The 12,213-nt window shown below is 41.7% G+C and overlaps 1 protein-coding gene across 2 annotated transcripts in view; it reads right to left on the bottom strand.

Moving 5' to 3' along the window:
• Positions 1-12,213, bottom strand: part of KAT6B (lysine acetyltransferase 6B) — a 1,467,124-nt gene that overhangs the window by 422,942 nt on the left and 1,031,969 nt on the right. The window lies entirely within an intron of this gene.

The raw sequence follows: 12,213 nt of genomic DNA, 5'->3' as shown, positions 1-12,213 counted from the left end.
ACTAACGAATCCGGTTTAAGCTGACTCCTGATATAAAGGGCTCAGTGGGCATCGGTCTAAATTGTTTTTCTATTCTGGGGCTGACCGCCTTTGTGAGACCAGGTGCCAGAAGGGATGGCTGGATGCATCTTTGTACAGACTGCAGGAGCGGAATAAACTGGGTGGCAGACCTTTTGTCCCCCAGAATGTCTTCCACAAAGTCTGTCGACCTGTGCTTCCTGAGTGTCGATGTTAAAGTGTTGTGCAGCCTTTAGTAGCAGTTAATTGTACTGTGGTTGGTTATCAATGGGAGAATCTGCTACCGGCTGTTCCTGGTGGGCTGGCGACTGGATTACGTAAATATCATAAAATTGGTTTTGACTATACAGGTCCCCTTGAGACCTTGGGTCTTGTGACCCTGAGGTGTCATCATAATACAAGTCCTGAGAGGGGTCTTTGTAGGTGGTTTCTGTGTCTCAAGACCAGACTTTATAGCAGGGGGCTGCTGTGCTGAGGCCCCCGGTTGTGAGGCATCTTTAAGGGATGACAGTTGGTCTGGGTGTCTGTCCATGAAGTCCACAAAACCCGACATAGTCCTTAAGACTTTGTACACCTGAACAGTTTAATAGTCACATGAAGGTGGGAAGCCTGAAATCATGGGGGTGGCCAGGGAGGGAGTTTGATCTTTGTGGTGCATAGCTCCCAAGAGGGAGTCTACAGGGGGGGGGAAATTGCAGCTTGTGTGCTTTTCAAGGGCAAAGGCATCAAAATGTGCGTCTTTTTCGGTGATCTCGCTTTAAGCAGGGAAGCACCAACGTATTTCTTGATTAACTCCTGCATTTTTGTCATTTTCTTGGGGGACACCGAAAAGCCTTTCGCTGCCTGTTCTTCGGTGCGGGAAAGGAGGGCCTTTTTGTGTGCAGTGTCCGAACCGACCTTTGGGTTTGGTTTTAGAGGCCTGTCATGAGGCAAAAGCTTACGCGATGGCCCAGAGGACATTGAGGAACCGGAGGCTTTCTCCGTGGACACCGTGTGGACTTCGATGCTCGATGGTACGTTCGAAAGTCAGCAGCGGGATATGAGTTTAGTGTCCTTGTGCGTGCTCTGGCCGCAAGGTTTATTCTCCATCACAGAGCCGCCGGCCCGCTTCTTGGAGTCGGGGGCCAGCACATTGGGTTCCGACGAACCTGCTCGCCCTCGGCGTCACTCATGACCCCAATACTGCACTCGCTGGAGTCTTCCGCCACGTCGGTGGAGTCCTCGGCCTGCATGGCATGAGCTGCCCAGCGTTTGGTGCGCCGATTGTTTAAAGTTTGAGGTCAAAAAAGTTTACAGGATGTGTAAACCTCTTCAGAGTGATCCCTCGGGAGACAGTAATTGCACGCTCGGTGCGTGTCCTTCAACAGGAATTTTTGGTGGCAGGTAGGGCAAAATTTTTGACCATTATTTTTTTACAAAGGCACATTGGCGAGAAAAAAGGGAAAGGGAATTACAGAATATGCATTCTCTGAAGAGGTCAGTATGAAGAACCTCCACCCTCTCGCTCTACTGTAATGGGCCCGTTAGGCAAGATTGTATGCAGAACCCTTTGGGTGCACTACAATAACATTGACCTCCTGGCAATAGGGACCCAGCCTTTGGTATAAGTCTGAACTACACAGGTTGGTAGTGTGGCTGAGCAGCCAGGATCATCTCAAGAGGGGTCAATGTGAGCAGTAAGGTTGTGACACAGTTTCACAATAGTTATTCAAATAAACACACACAAGGTTTCTTGGTGAAACAATTATTAATTTATTTCACAGTCCGTTATATTAGCCTTCTTCAGAAAGGGAGCAAAACATGTAACACTTACATATACTTCAAAACACACCCTTAGTTTCTCTAAATCATATGATACTCATTGGGTTGGCACACAGACACTTCCTACACCCTCAGGTGACTTTAATAGCTAGGACACTGTGGATATTGATTTATGACTGGTACATTTAGAGCAATACTGAGTTTGGTGTAAAAGATAGAATAGAGGACGAAACCAAAGGGTAACAAATAATTCATTAACAGGGAAGTACTTTTAAGAACCTTCCAAAGCAGAGTAAATTAACCCTTTCCTGGAGGAAAGGCCAAAGAACAAAGACAGAGGTATAGAGGAGTCTCTCAGGGAGCCAGGACAGTCAATGTTAATTGCACAATGTCAAGGGGAGCTGAAGATCTTCTTTGCAGGTAGGTTAAAAGTATTGCACAATGTTTTTAGAAATGTTTGTAGAACACTTGAACGGCCACAAGCTGGGAGGCTTGTGAGGGGCAAAGCTTTAGCAACCATGCAAGGTAACCAAGACAGGTCTCAACTGAGAGCAAGTAAGGCTACACAACAAGAGGTACGTTCTCTTAGACTTTACAGTACTTCTGGTAAGAAGAAATGGTTCCGGCTGGCTTCTGTTCCTGTCAGCTCTGCAGATCCTGTTCTTCCTGAGCCTCAGTCGTGGGGACAGGAGGGAGGACATCTGGGGACTCCTGCTCTGCAATGGGATGGTCAGCAGCAGCAATAGGCAAACTTCTCTTCAGGGGTTCTTCTGTGTTTCAGCTCCTCACGTCCGACAGCAAATAGAAACACTGCGGTTCTCTGATACCACTTCAGACTTTCCTTGTATCTGGGGTCCAGCTTTCCTCTGTTGAGATGGCTCAAGCTTGGTCAGTCATGCATCAGGGAAGTCCGGAGGATCTTCCACACGCGTGGGTCCGACTTAAAAGCAACGCACACAGTCTGGTGTTCCTCTCCCTGGCACTACAGTTCCAGCATCAGTAGTACAGCCAGCTCAGAGAGGATGTCTAGATGCCGGGCTTACTTTGGAGTCGATTGGTCCCACCAACTCAAAGGGAGAAATCATCCTTGCAGGGCTTCTCTAGTTGAGGTGAATTCGCAGCTTCAGCACAGCAGAAGGGTTTCACCGGGCAAACCAACGGTCCAGGAGTTGCAGCAGGCGTCTCTTCCAAGTTCTTCTTCGGATTCCTCCATACAGTGGTCGACTGCCTTACAAGCCAAAAAGCCTTGCCTTTTATGCAGGTTTCTCCTAGTGATTACAGCCTAGCTGCCAATCACTCAGCAGGGTGGCTGTCCTTGCCGGACAGCCAGCCCGCCAATCGACTTTGGGTGCATTCCTATAACCAAGGGGATTACGCACAGGGAGTTTCAGGCATCTCCCTCACTTCCTGCCCCTGCAGACACACTGGAGCCAGAGGCGGGCATCAATCATGAATCTTGCCAAAGACAAAACTAACAAAGGGACCAAACCTGGGTTGGCGCACAGAGTAAATCTCAAGGAGGACCTTTCCGACAAGAAATGGTGAAAAAAGAGGACCAGGCCATTTTAACAAAATGGGCACCCATGGGTGCTTTACTGCAGCTGCGAACGCAGCTCGCGTTAAAAACCCACAATGGTAGTAAAAAGTAAACCACTGCCACCAGCCGTTAATTGTAGAACGGGTAACCTAAAAATGTTACATGAGAAACTAGACAAAGGGGATAATAAGTAACCACTCCTGCAATCTAGAAAGTTACAAAATGTGAGCAAAGTCAATTTCTCTTCACTGCTCTTGGAAACAGTTTCACCAAGAGAAGGTATTTCAACCTTTGGGAAATCTAAGAGACTTCCCAGTGCCACTGCACTGAAGGTGCTGTGAAACACAACGTAAAGATGATGCCTATGGAGTTTGTCAGACTCCAAAGTCAAAAGAAATGCAATAAATCACATTACAATTACATGAGATAAAAAGTCCTAAAGTCCAGCAAAAAGAGGTGGGGGTCTCTAGGGTAAAAGCAAGACATTTCTGAGAATTCTCCCTAACAGGGCCGAAGCCCAAGGAGACCTGTAAGACCGCGTCTGGTCGATCAGTCAGTCGTCGACAACGAGGTTTTTTGTCTAAAGGCGTCGAGCAGTCTGTTGGCCTGGCAGCAAAGCGAATAATAAGCAAACAAAGCCGACAAGTAAACTTTCAATGAATTAAAGGCATCAGCCTGAAAGAGAACTCTGCATTTGCGACAAAATTCGATGGCGGGAAAAAAACAATCTGAGGGACCTCAACGCATGAAGGATCATGGGTACAGTACACGTCACACTAGGAATAGTATTACTAACACGCCCTGTCGACGTCCGTTTGAGTTTCGAAAACAAATCTTGTACTACTCTGAGACTTCCATTAGATGTCGGACTACACAGAGCATGTGATATAAGCAGATCCACGAGCTCCAGAAAAAAAAAATATATATAGTATATATATTACATAGTGTGTTTTGTATTTTACTAGAGCATTTCATCATTGTGTTAAGGGCCTATAACCAATGGTATATTTTTGTATAGCGCTATCTAGTTGTAATACTTGGTGTTTCACCGTATGTGCTCATTGGAGACCCCCGATCAACCTCTCCTCCTGAGATTTAGCATTGACTGCTCTCCAAGCTACCATGAATTGGTCTGGCTATCTTCCCAGAAGTGGCCCCTGTTCATCTAACAAGGGTGTCCTCCTAAACATCTGTCCACCAGGCAAGAGTTTAGAAATGTGTTCAAACACTGACCTCTCACTCAGGGCGTGGCCGAGCTGCTTGGAAGATGGCCGCATGAGCTGAGAGCTCCAGAGAATGAGAGATTCTCCTTCAAAAACATGTTTCATTTCTTCAAATTTGCAAGGAAAGAATGAACATATGTACATCGGAATAGGTTTACGAAAATGTACTTTATTTCAAGAACATGATCATTATTCTCCTCATAACGATGATTTGAAGAGCCCTCGTATGCCCAGGCTTAACCATCCATGATATAACGGCACCAAACAAAACTAATATCTACATTTGTCTAAATTACTGATATTCGACTCCAAACAGTTTGACTTACTTCTTGCTATAGGATGATAGCGTTGTGTCCCCACTCGTTCAAATTGTCTGACACTAGATTATCTGTGCCCGCTTGGTGTAGCGGGCCTGAAGCATCGGATTAGAGTGGGAGGCTCCCTCTTTCATCACGTCAGCTGGGCGGTTACGAAATGTTAGAATGGCGCTTAAAGCAACATGCACTCATTTTTTCCCCTTTTTTGAAAATGTTAATTTGTATCTAGAACATTTCCTTCACACAGCAAACTATCATTCATGCATTTTGTCAACCTGTTAATAAATTTGGTTGCAACGTTCCTAAATGCATCTGCAACACACGAAGAGAATGTTTGCGCTCATCTAAATTGATATTCACCATGAACAGCTTCCGATTTACTTACCAATATTGAAGAAACGTTTGGTGCTCACACGTTCAAATTTTTTGTTATGTGGTATCAGTACTCGCCTGGTATAATGGGCCTGAAGCATCGGACTGGAGTGGGCAGCGCCCCCATTCATCACGTCAGCTGGGCGGGTACGGCGATACAACACAGCATTTAAAGCAACACGCTTCCTTTATTCATCTTGATCATTTGAAGCTTCACATTAAGCTATTCCTTCATATGGAAAACTATAATTTTTGCAGTGTACCTACCTTTTAATGATTGTGGTTACAATCTATATTTAAAGAATATTTTCTCATCTGCATGAAGAGAATCATACGGATAATTAGCTGATGTTATCCTTACTTTGAATGTTTGATTAACCTATTATTGGTTTAACGATCCCAATCAGCAAAGGCTTCTTTGCTTTTCAAAGGAGGTGCACCTTTGTCAAGCGTTATTTATAGGAATTTAGTGTGTCATTCAAGTTTGGTACTTTCATTTTTATTATACTTGCTTCCCTTTTTACAAAATGGCATCAGAATCTCCATCCATTAACGCTTGCTTGGAAAGAATATTGCTAGAGCTTGGTAGCATACGCACATCGATTTCTACTTGCACGATCTTCTTCCATACAAGATGAGCTGAAAAACTCAAAGTGAAATTAAGATCTTCACAGACCGACTTGAAGAAACTGAAGAAAGAATTGTCACGGCTGAGGACAGAATTGAAGGCCTTGAGTGCAAACAAGACAAATACTTCAAGCAGTCAAGAACCCTCAAACTTTATTTAAAAACAAAACAATTCTCATTTCAGCTGATTTTTCCAGCGCTACATAATCAAAAAGGAAAAGATTCCTTGACTTGAGACCCACACTCAAATCTCTTATTAGATACGGTCTGCTTGAACCTGCCAGGATGATCATCACAATTCCTGAAGGACCCACAAAGAATTCACCAATCCCAAAGGCTATATGATTTTATACAGGCTCTACCAAATACTCCGATGGATATTGCACCCTCTATACCGGCAAATGATGCATCCTTAAACACTAAATCTCAACCAATGACTTTAAAGAACACTAAATTTCAACATGTAAAAATCACACCAAAACATAGCAGGTCAACATCTTCTATTCGTCTAGCGATACCTCCCACTTCAAACGAACCTAGAGACAAATCTAGATCTATAAAAAATGCATAACTATCTTTTAATACTTGACAGTATTTTTCAAGATGTTTGCTTCTTCATCTCATACACCAGTGCAGATTTATCGTTCCTCAGTAAATTCTCATATTAGTCACATAATTTTCTTGATAATTATATTTTCCTAAATATTCTAGGTATCTTTAAACTTTTTTACTCTCTTCTCGTTGTCTTTTGTTCATGTTCTTTCTGTCTTCACACCCGACCCCCCTATGCATTGCTTGTTCTCTTTTTTATGACAACTATTACCTCCTATTCTTCTATTACATAAATCCTACTGATCTTAACTCTTCAATATTCTTGTGCTTTAATGTTTCCCTTCATTTATTGTCGTCTTTCCCTCCTCTCGTACCACCCTTTTTGTGTCATTGACTCATTTGATTGCGATTGTTTTTATGAGCTGATACAATCTCTTAACAATGAAATACAGATAGTTTTTGTATAATTGTTTTTTCCATAATATTTGTATACTTGTCAGTTACCATCACAACTATGTTTTCACATGTCTTTAAAAATAAGTACTTGGAACTTTAGGGTTTCGGCCATCCAATTAAAACGTACTAAAATGTTCTGTTTACTTACCAAACAAAAACCAGATATCGTATGTTTGCAAGAAACGCATCCAAGTTCTGATATAGAAAATGTTAAGATTAAAGCTTCTTGGTCTAGACATAAATTATTTGCAAACGCTGTTGATAAAAATGCTGGAGTATCAATCTTAATTAACAAAAGTCTCTTTAATTGAAGAAGAAAAAGACCCAGAGGCAGGATGGATTATTATTCAATGTGTTCAATAATATTTCAGCTACAATTGTTAATGTTTATGGTCCGAACGCCCCAATCCATCCTTCTGCTCATCTTTACTCTCTAAACTTGCTACAAAATCTTATGATTCTATTATATTTTGCGGGGATATGAATCAGATAAGTTGATTTTCTCTAGACCGTAAGTCAAATTCTGAATTTGTTAATTCCATATCTGTTAGACACTTGGCGTTTTTGCCATCCACAATCAAGAGTTTTCTTTTTTCTCCCCTACTCATCAATCTTTCTCAAGACTTGATTATATTTTTGTTAACACATCGCTCCTTCTATTTTAAATTCCGTAATTAATCCTATTATTGTTTCAGATCATGCCGTTATTTCTACTATAATCGACTGGTCTACATCTAATAAGTTTTCACCCAGATGGAAATTTAATACATTTCTCCTAAAAGATAAAACTTTTATAGATAAAAGTTCATTTTATGAAAGAATTTTTTCTAAACAATCTCACGCATCACACATCAGTCCACAATAACTGGGATGCATTCAAAGCTTCACTCAGAGGATTTATTAGCCAATATGTTGCCCATAAGAAAAGAAACTTAACAATCACGTAATTTAACTTTAGCTTGAGTAAAAGATCTAGAGAAAACTTATTTTGCTAGTCGAGATCCCAACATCTTAAAAACTCTTACAAAAGAACATATGGATTTTAATCAAGTATGTACAAACAAAGCAGCTAATGCTATCCTTATTTCTAAAACGAAATTCTATAACAATTCGACCAAAGCAGGTAAAATGTTAGCCTCTTTCTTAAAGAAAAAAAAGAGAAGTCAACTATTACTCATTTCTCCTGAAGGAACTAAACTTTCCAATCTAAAAGATATAAGTAACGCTTGCAATCAATTTTACTCAAATCTGTATTCAAATTATTCCTACATTAATTCTGATTACATCAATACATTTTTTAGTAAATTGAAGAAAATTGATACAAATTATCCAATTGATTTTCATCTCTTGAATCCCCAATCTCGTTGTTAGACATAAAGCAAGCCATAATTGATCTTAAATCTAATAAAGCCCCTGGTCCTGATGGTATTCCTGTAGATTTTCTTTTTACTTTTTTTCAGATTCTTTAGCTCCTAAATTGTTGGCTTTATTTTCTCATTTTATGAATATCAAACAAAGTCCTGGTACTTTCGGTGAAGCCCTCCTTATTCTTTTTCCAATACCGGACAAAGATCCTTCGAATATCAAAAATTATCGTCCCATATCTCTTATTAATTCAGACTAAAAAATATATGCTAAAATACTCGTGTTAGGCAGAAACCTGTGCAGTTCCCTTTGGGAACACTGCAAAAGATTTAGGACTACGGGTGTTGGCAGTAAACCGACTTGGTAGCAGTCTGTACCACCCAGATTTACCTGGTAGCTGTGGCTGAGCAGTCAGACTTCCCTCAAGAAGAGTTAGGCAGTATGCAAAGTATACACAATAGGCACTCAGATACAATAATACAAGCAAACACTGACCAGAGCTTTGGTATCAAAGTATATAATTATTTATTTAAAAACACACTGTTTGAAACACTCCAGCACTCTTATTGTAAAACACTCTAAACACAGTTACTATTATAATATATACAACCCTTAATCCTTATCAGATAAGTCTCAGTTAACACCACTTATTTCCAGACAGAGGTGAGCGCTTAACTATAGATAGCACGCCAAGAGGTTCATGAAGAAGGGAGGGAAAAAGACAGAATATGGAAAGATACACCACTCTAAGATGTAGGAACACTTAGCAAGGCAGAAGAGCAAAAGTCACTTGTGAGCCAAAGTCCATAGGCTGGGCCCACTCTTCGAGAGAGCAGAGCACAAATGCGCCCAAGATCACACAGTTACACTAGGCTTTGAAAGTCTTACAGAGAGTTCGAAAAAGAGTTTAGAGAGGCTCAGAAAAGTTTAGCCAGGGTGTTCCAGGCTAACCCAGGTTCGAAAGCCGGGGGCTAAATCTACCCCTACAGTCGGTGGCAAGGGAAGCCAGGCGGAACACGGTACCTTAAGTGGAAAGGATCCTCCAGCAGTGGCAGTTGTTCCTGGCAGCGGGTGCAAGTCTCGGCGTCGTCCAGGGGAAGAGGGGATCTCGACTTGGAGGAAAGATGAAGGTCGTTGCATTGCCAGGGAAGAAACCAGCCGCGGAGTTTTACGGTTAAAGATATTACCCTTTATTTCGCGGTCGTGGTAAAACGTGGTATTCTGGTTGCCGGGGTGCTTGGCACGGGCAAGGTGGCCACGAGATGCGTCTGGAAGGCGAAGAGACGGTGAAACTGGTTATCCCCACCAGTCAAAGGAAGAAGACTCTCCGGCAGGAGATCTCTGTCGTTAGGAAAAGTGGTGAGACGGTCCAGCAGGGCTCCACCGGTGGGGTCGTCGTGGCAGGTCGGCTCAGCTTCTCCCTCGTCGGATTCTTAGGTCCTGTGGCGACTTCTGAAGTTCCAGTCCCCAAAGCCCTGCTTTTATGCAGAAAACCCCCATTCACTCAGCCTAGCTGTCACTCAAACATGCTAAGTGGTGAGCCGGCCAGCTAACCACTTGGGCCAATCAGGACGGAGTGCGACTTGAGTTGCCTAGGCAACTCAGTCCAGGGTGCCTAACATCCCCCTCCACCCCTCCTAAGTACCCCAGACAGAGTGGCACCACTTTGGAGGGCTTCTGTGGAGAAGCCCGCCAAAAAGTGGAACAAAGGGCTCAACTTGGGTTGGAGTCACAGAAGAGAACACAAACGCCATTTTAGAACCGAGTTTAGACAAAAAATACCAACCGGAGAATTAATAATAATTAAATAAACTGGCGGTATGTTCGAGGCTATCGTAATTAAATAAATAAAGATATTAGCCTCGAACAATGGGAAAATCCCATAGAGAAATATTTGCGGTTGAATATAAAAAGTAGTATCCACTGCCACCAGCCAAAACTCGATCAGGGGGGACGGAGACGTGCCCCCTCGACTAACAGACCCCGGGGCAATCGAATTGCCCCAGCCAGTATGTCCACAATATGATGGTTGGTACTGGTTCTGTTCAGAATTCAAGATTAGTAAAGTCAATGGTGACTTTACATGCCCTGGGAGACAGTAGTCAGTCCCAGGGTATGGAGTCTATACTGGGGGGTCACTATGACACCCCTGTGTTACTGCACTGAGGGTGCTGTGTAACACAAAAAAAAAACACATGAAGCCCTATGGAGTAAAAGATCCCATAGCCCATTAAACACAACTAGAGTCAAAGGAACACACTCAAATCATTTCCAAGAGTGAGGGTAAAAGAGTCTCACTCTTGGCAGGAGAAAAAAATAAACCCCAAAAATCCAGCAATGCTGCTGGGGGACTCACTAGGTTAGGAAATGCAGCCTAAACAGAGAATTCTCCCTAACAACTCGGCAAACGATTAGAATCTTTTCTCCCTAACTTTATTCATAGTGATCAATCTGGATTCATCAAAAGGAAGGTATTTTTCTAATTCTACATTACTTTTCAACATTGTAGCACACACACACACTTCTACAATTCCCTCTGCCCTTACTACACTTGACGCAGAAAAAGCATTTGATCGTGTATCTTGGTAATTTCTATTTAACTCCCTTATTTGGCATGGCCTTCCTCCCCATTTAATTAAAATTCTATATTCCACCCCATCTTCTCATATTTTAATCAATAACACCAGATCTTCATCTTTTAAAATTGAAAGGGGCACTCGCCAAGGCCGTCCTCCCTCTCTCATTATTTAACCTTGCGTTGGAACTTTCACTTCATAATATTCGATTAAATCCCTATATTAAAGGAATTTCTTTAAATAATATAGAAACTAAACCTCAGCTTACGCGGATGATATCCTTATTTATCTTTCCGACCCTACTTTATCCATTCCAAATTTAATTAACACTATTACGGACTATTCATTAGTATCAGATATAAAATTAAATCTTGATAAATCAGAATTTCTACCACTCATGTCCTCTTGTAACAAATCCAATACCCCTTTATTTGGTTTTATTTGGCAGTCTTCCCAAATTACATATTTATGTCTTTTGGTTACTAAGGAAATAACTTCCACAATTACTCTTAATAATAACTATATTATTAAAAAAGTTAGAATTAATTGAAAAATGGTCTGCGCTCCATCTTACTTGGTGAGGCAGTTTAGACACCATTAAAATGATGATAACCCCTATCGTTTTATACTCTTTCACTGATTCTGGTCACAATCCATTCTTCCTTCTTTAAAAAACTGGATTCTATTCTATTAAAATTTCTTTGGAATAAAAAAACTCCTCGGATGGCTGCTAGTAAACTAAAATTACCCAAACTTCATGATGGTGTCAAATTTGTGAACTTTCCCCTTTATCATAAAGCTTTTGCTTTGAAACAACTTACTACTTTTATATTTTATGAATCTCAATGGTGTTTGTTAGAATCTAGTATTTCACCTTTCTATATCACATTTTCTGATTACATCTTCTTGGTTAAAGATCTCATTCTTTCCTAATCTCCAACGTTTGAAACACATTTGGAATAGTTGTCCTACTAAAGCCTTTTGTAGAATTGAATTTGAAGACTCCTTATGGTTTAACAAACCAAACTCTACCAAATCGCATATTGATACCATTTGTAGATGGTATTCCGCAGACATACCATTATGCCTCTGCCTAACCCTAGCCCCAACCCTAATGCAACCCTTAATCTAACCGTAGCCCCAACCCTAATGTAACCCTTAATCTAACCCTAGCCCCAACCCCAACCCAAAACCCCTAGCCCCCAAACCCCTAGCCCCCAAACCCCTAGCCCCCAAACCCAAAATCCTAACGTAACCCTTAATCTAACCCTAGCCCCAACCCTAACGTAACCCTTAATCTAACCCTAGCCCAAACGTAACCCTTAATCTAAACCTAGCCCCAACCCTAACGTAACCCTTAATCTTACCCTAGCCCTAACCCTAATGTAACCCTTAATCTAACCCACCCT

The sequence above is a fragment of the Ambystoma mexicanum genome, chromosome 8 (assembly GCF_040938575.1).
Source record: "Ambystoma mexicanum isolate Mex_15411 chromosome 8, UKY_AmexF1_1, whole genome shotgun sequence".
NCBI classification, from domain to species: Eukaryota; Metazoa; Chordata; class Amphibia; order Caudata; family Ambystomatidae; genus Ambystoma; species Ambystoma mexicanum.
This window is presented reverse-complemented; position numbering and strand designations above follow the sequence as displayed.